This window comes from Molossus molossus, unplaced genomic scaffold (assembly GCF_014108415.1).
Source record: "Molossus molossus isolate mMolMol1 unplaced genomic scaffold, mMolMol1.p scaffold_m16_p_3, whole genome shotgun sequence".
In the NCBI taxonomy this organism is placed as follows: Eukaryota; Metazoa; Chordata; class Mammalia; order Chiroptera; family Molossidae; genus Molossus; species Molossus molossus.
Genome location: NW_023425366.1, coordinates 96,273,818 through 96,280,243, shown reverse-complemented (window position 1 = coordinate 96,280,243; position 6,426 = coordinate 96,273,818).

Genomic DNA, 6,426 nt, shown 5'->3' with positions numbered 1-6,426 from the left:
TGCTGGCAGAGAAGGCAGCCTGGCGGTGGTCCAGTGCATCTTGAGAGACTTAAATTCCACATGGAGAAGCAGTGCTGAGCGGATGAGGGTAAGAAGAGAGCCAGCAACATATTCTACATCATTGCGTATGAGGATTGTCATTTTATGTGTTGGGAGTTTCTGTGTAGAGTATCAACAAGGCTTGCAAAGGTATAAGAGATGACTCCATTTCACTTTATCAGAGCCACTCTAGTGGAAAGCCTGAAAATGTACATATAATTTCCCCCCAATAATTTTTAAATGTGTAAAAAAAATTTCTTTCCCTCCTCCTTTACTTTTTTTTTTATTTTTATTTTTTTAATCCTCACCCAAGGACATTTTTTCCATTTTTGTTCAGACAGAGTGGGAGGAGGAGAGAGAGAGTGAGAAACATCAATGTGAAAGGGACACATTGAGTGGTCACTTCCTGCACAACCCCAACTGGGGCCAGGAACAAACCGCAGCTGAGGTACATGCCCTTAGTGGGAACCAAACCCTGATCTCTCTGGACTGCAGGCAGAGGCTCTAACCACTGAGCTAAACCGGCCAGGGCCCTCCTCCTTTGTCTTTTAAAATTTGAGATATACATGATGGGTTTATTCCAAAGTCCTAATTAAAGAGGATTTTGGTATATTCCTTGGTGAGTCTATTTTTTCCAAGAAGCAGGTGTCATAGATCTATCTGCCATGCCAACCTTGGGCTGCCTACTTCCAAACTTCTCTTTAAGTGAGAAAAATAATTTATTTTTATTTTTAAGCTCCTGTGTGTTATTTGTTTCTGTAATCCCCCACTGAATCCATGTCATAATTCACACAACTGTGGATTTTTCAACTTGTTATTTAGACCATTTTTCTTTTACATGTTTGAAGTCTGTGTTATGCACATACCAGAAAATTTTACACAAAACAGCCAACATCAGGGAATCATTTGTAAAATCGCTGGCTTTTAAAGATAAAGAAAGAATCCATTAGGCATTTAAGCAAAAAAGACTTAAGTCACTTATAAGAGAAAAATTTAGTTTGACAAAAATTAATTAACAGCAACATTCAACACTAGAAGACAGTGGAACAACACTTGCAAAGCCAGCAAACTAAAAAAACTTAATAATTTTACAGTTAGCTAAAGTATTGCTAAGCTACAAAGGCAACAGACAAACATTTCAGATATGTAATAACTCAGGAAATATAGTTGATTTTCTAAAAGAATGACACAAATCAAACTTTAGTCAAACAAAAATTACTGATATAATCCAGCAATTTCACTTCTGGGTATTTATCCAAAGGAAAGGAAAACACTAAGTCAGAAAGATACCTGGACCTACATGTTCATTGTAGCATTATTTACAATAGCCAAAACATAGAAGCAACCTAAGTGTCCATCGATGGGTTAATGGATAAAGAAAATGTGATATGGCCTGGCCGGTGTGGCTCAGTGGTTGAGCGTAGACCCATACATCAAGATGTCACTGGTAGCCCTGGCTGGTTTGGTTCAGCAGTTAGAGCGTCGGCCCACGGACAAGAGAGTCCAGGGCTTGGTTCCCACTAAGGGCACGTACACTGGTTGCAGTTTATCCCCGGCTTCTGTTGGGGTCATATGGGTGGCAACCAATCGATGTGTCCCTCTCACATCGATGTTTCCCTGTCTCTCTTTCTCCCTCTCTTTCTCCCACTCTATCTTAAGATAAATACAAAAATGTCCATTGGTTATGCATACCAATGGACATGGACAACAAAGCCGGGGATGAGGCGGGGGGGATGGGGAGGAGGGTGTCAATGGGGTAAAAAAGGAGAAACATCTGTAACAAAAATAAAATAAAATAAAATAAAATAAAATAAAATAAAATAAAAATGTCCTCAGATGAGGATAAAAAAAAAAAAGAAAAAAGATGTCACTGGTTCCATTCCAAATCAGGGCACATGCCCAGGTTGCAGGCTCCATCCCTGGTGAAGGGTGTGCAGGAGGCAGCCGATCAATGCTGATGCTTCTCTCTCATAGATGTTTCTATCTCTCTCTCTTCCTCTCCTGTCCTCTCTCTGTTAAATCAATTTTTAAAAATCATATTTTTTAAAAGGTGGTATATATAGACAATGGAATATTTTTCAGCCATTAGAAAGAGAGACATCTAGCCCTGGCCAGTTTGGCTCAGCAGTAAAGCATTGGCCCATGGACCAATGAGTCACAGGTTTGATTCTGGCCAACGGCACATACTTCGGTTGCAGTTTGTCTCCGTCCCTGGTCGGGGTCATGCAGGAGGCAACCAGTTGATGTGTCCCTCTCACATTGATGCTTTTCTCTTTCTCCTTTTCTCTCCCTCTCGCTCTCTTCCACTCTATCTGAAGATAAATAGAAAAATATCCTCGGGTGAAGATTAAAAAAAGAGAGAGAAAGAGACATCTTGCCATTTGCGACAATGTAGATGGACTATGAAGGCTTTATGCTAGGTGAAACAAGTCAGACAGAGGAAAGCAATTATCATATGATCGCACCTATATGTGGGATCTGAAAAACAAAAACAAAAATGAGCTGATTGATAGTTTACCAGAGGTGAGGGGTGGGGCATGAATGACATAAATAAATAAGGTCAAAAGTACAAACTTCCAGTTATAAAATAAATAAAGCCTGGGGATGTAATATACAGCATGGTGACTATAGTGAATAATACTGTATTGCATGAGAAGTTTACCAAGTCCTCGTCTCTGGAGGTGTCAGATGAAGACCACTGAATGATGTCAGGAACTCAGGAGGATTGCTCTCTTCAGAGCTACCTGGTCAACCTTCAACTTCGACCATCAACTTTTACCATGTTCAAATCAATGAACCAACAGGAAGACTGTGGGAGTTTCTTTTTAACTCATCTTTATGTTGAATGTATTACAGATGTCCCCCTATTTTTTCCCCATTGACCCCCTAAGACTGTGGTTAACAATTCATTATCATCCTGTAATATGCCACTTGCTGAAGTGTGGTTTGAACATCTAGAAGCAGAACTTAAAAATTTATTTTAATCATACTGATTATCCCACCTATAGAATTTAATTAAATCTGCAGGGTTAGTACCTACAAATAGTTCTCCTATGTTGAGTAACAGAAATGTGTAAGGGATGAGGTGTTATTACATGAACATTGTGATTAAATATGGATTTGAAATTCTTAAAAATACTGTATTACATATTTTGAAGTTGCTAAGAGACTAAATCTTAAAAGCTATTGTCACAAGAAAAAATTTGTAACTATGCATAGATGTTAACTAGTTACTATAGTAATCATTTTACAATATATGTATGCATTGGATCATTATGTTATATACCTGAAACTAACTGTTATTTGACACTTATATCTCAATTTAAAGATATAAAAGAGGGTATTTCTTGGGTTAGTCATTTGATAGACTTTCCCCAATGATATATTTCTGTTCTTGCTACAAAGTCTTAAAATAAATTCAAATCTAAAAGGAAAAAAAGAAAAATGTCTAAGGAGGAAGATGGCGGCGGGCAGAACCGGAAGGAGGGTGAGTGCGTGATAGAGTGAGTTAGTGTGTGTGAGAGAGTGAGTGGACGTGAAGGTGGACAACCAAACTCACACAGTGCAGGGACATGGAGCAGAAGGTTCCTGTGCTGTGGACGGGGAGGAGTCGGCTACCACTGTAAGAGGCTCTTCAGGGCACTTCTTCCTGTGCTGCAAGGAGGTACCACCATTTTGGAAGATCCCAGGTCTTCCCTGCGAGGAGGCAGTGGGAGCAGCTAGGGCCCAGCAACCTGAGCCCACCAGTGCACCTGGCACCATCGGACCAGTGGACATTCTGTGTCAACACAGACCAGTGCACAGTAGTGAAGCTGTCAAGGTGTAGTTGCAGAAACCGCAAATGGCCGGGAGCCCACACCACCCCCCACAGTAGCAGCCTGATCAGAGTCAAGATATGCCCCCAGCAACAGAGGCTGGGGAGCAGACATCCATCCCCAGGCAACAGAAGCACAGACCAGCAGCAGAGAACCATCCAAAAACACACTACAGCAAAGGCTGAGCAGGAGCTGAGTCCCACTGGGCAGCTGCACTCCCCAGCCACCAGTGGCAGGACCTGGGGCTCCATAGGGGCCTGTGCAACACAACTGCCCACAAGAGCAGTGGGAAGCCAGGGATCCATAGGGGCCTGTGTGACCCAGCAGCCCACAAGAGCGGTGCAGAGCCGGGGCTCGAGAGGGACCAGTGTGATCCAGCTCCCCATGGGATCAGCAGGAAGTGGGAGCTCCAACAGGGCCTGTAAAACCCAGCTGACAACAAGATCAGCGGGGAACCAGGGCTCCAGTAGGGTCTGTGCAACATAGCTACCCACTGACCCAGTCACCCAAGGTGCAGGCAGGAAATGCGGCTCCAGCAGGGCCTAAGGAATACAGCTACAGGTGGCACTAGCGACCAGCTGGGAACACAGCTTCAGAGGGGCCCATGCAATCCAGCAGCAGCACCTGCCAGGACACACCAATACCAGCCCCCAGTAGTCAGTTCTCCAGGATACACAGCAGGCAACAGAACAGTCTGGGAGGCACAGTAGCCTTATTTGATATACAGTGAGCTGCTTACACATCCAAACATCCCTCACCAGGTCTAGACAGACAGCTAAAATGGAGAGACAAAGAATAATACCCAGAGGGGAAAGAAAAGAGGAATCACTAGAAAAGGAACTACAGGAAATGGAAGAAAGCAACTTGTCAGATAAAGAATTCAAAGCAATGATTTTAAGGATGCTCAAACAATTTGGTGAGAACTAAAAGCAACTTAATAAGAATTACGAAGAGCTCACTGGGAACTACTTCAGCTTAAAAAAAAAAGAGGTAGAAGCTACACATAAAGAGGTATAAACTATGCATAAAAATCAAGAGGAAATAAAGAATGACATAGCTATTATAAAAAAAATCCCTTAGAAGGGTTCAAAAGTAGATTAGAAGGAGCTGAAGACCGAATCAGCGACTTAGAAGACAAGGTAGAGAAAAACACCCAAATAGAACAGTAAAAGGAAAAAAAGTTTATAAAGCAGGAGGAGAGTTTAAGGGAGCTGTGGGACAATACAAAACATAACAACATTTGCATTATAGGGGTACTGGAAGGAGAAGAATCAGAGAAAAGAATAGAGAACCTGTTTAAAGAAATAATGACAGAAAACTTCCCTAAATTGGTGAAGGAAAAAGTCACACAAGTCCAGGAAACACAGAGAGTCCCAAGCAAGATGAACCCCAGAAGACCCACAGCTAGACACATCATAATAAAAATGACAAACATTAAAGACAAAGAATCTTAAAGGAAGCAAGAAGGAGACAGAAAGTTACCTACAAGAGCCCTGGCCAGTTCGGCTCGGCAGTTAGAGTGTCGACCTGTGGTCCAGAGAGACCTGGGTTCGGTTTCTGCTAAGGGCACGTAACTCAGTTGCAGTTTGTCCCCCGCCCTGGTTGGGTCTTGTGGGAGACGACCACTCAATGTGTCTTTTTCACTTTGATGTTTCTCTCTCTCTCTCTCCCTTCCCCTCCCACTCTATCTGAACAAAAAAATGGAAAAATGTCCTCGGGTGAGGATAAAAAAAAAAAGAAAGTTACCTACAAGGGAGCTCCCATTAGACTGTCAGTTGATTTCTCAATAGAAACGCTGCAGGCCAGAAGGGAGTGGCATGACGTGTACAAAGTAATGCAAGGCAAGGATCTGAATTCAAGACTACTCTATCCAGCAAGACTATCATTCAAAATTGAAGGAGAGCCCTGGCTGATTTGGCTCAGCTGTTAGAGCATCGGCCTGCCATCCAGAGAGACCGGGGTTCAGTTCCCACTAAGGGCACATACCTCGGTTGCAGTTCGTTTCCGGCCCCGGTTGGGGTCGTGTGGGTGGCAATCACTCGATGTGTCTCTCTCACATTGATGTTTCTCTCTCTCAATTCCCCCTCTCTCCTGCTCTATATTAAAAAGGGGAGGGGGCGTGGCGGAGGCACAGATGGGCTGGTCCCACACCCACATGTGGCAGACAAAAATCAAAAGGATACCTCAGCTGTGAAGGTCCTCCCTGAGAAGTGAAGGGTCCCTGTCCCACACCAGGCGCCCAGCTCAGAGTTCCAGTGCCAGAAAGAGAAGTCCTCAATGACTTCTGGCTATAAAAACCAACAGCAATTGAGGCTGAGGGAGGCTGAGGCTTCTGAAGCCCCAGGCAGCTCCTCTTAAAGGGAGTGCTCACAGACATACCTTCCTCTGAGCTCCAGCATGGGGGAGGTAGCTCAAAAGGCACCAGAAACATAAGGGGAAGAACTGGGTTGTTTGGAATTGGGGCAAAGGCTGGAGAGACAGCTTTCTCACGGTCAAACATGCTTTCAGAGGCCTTTGTTCCTTTGGTGAGCTCTTCCCTCTCAGGGCAGGCAGAGGGCTGCCATGTCTGCTA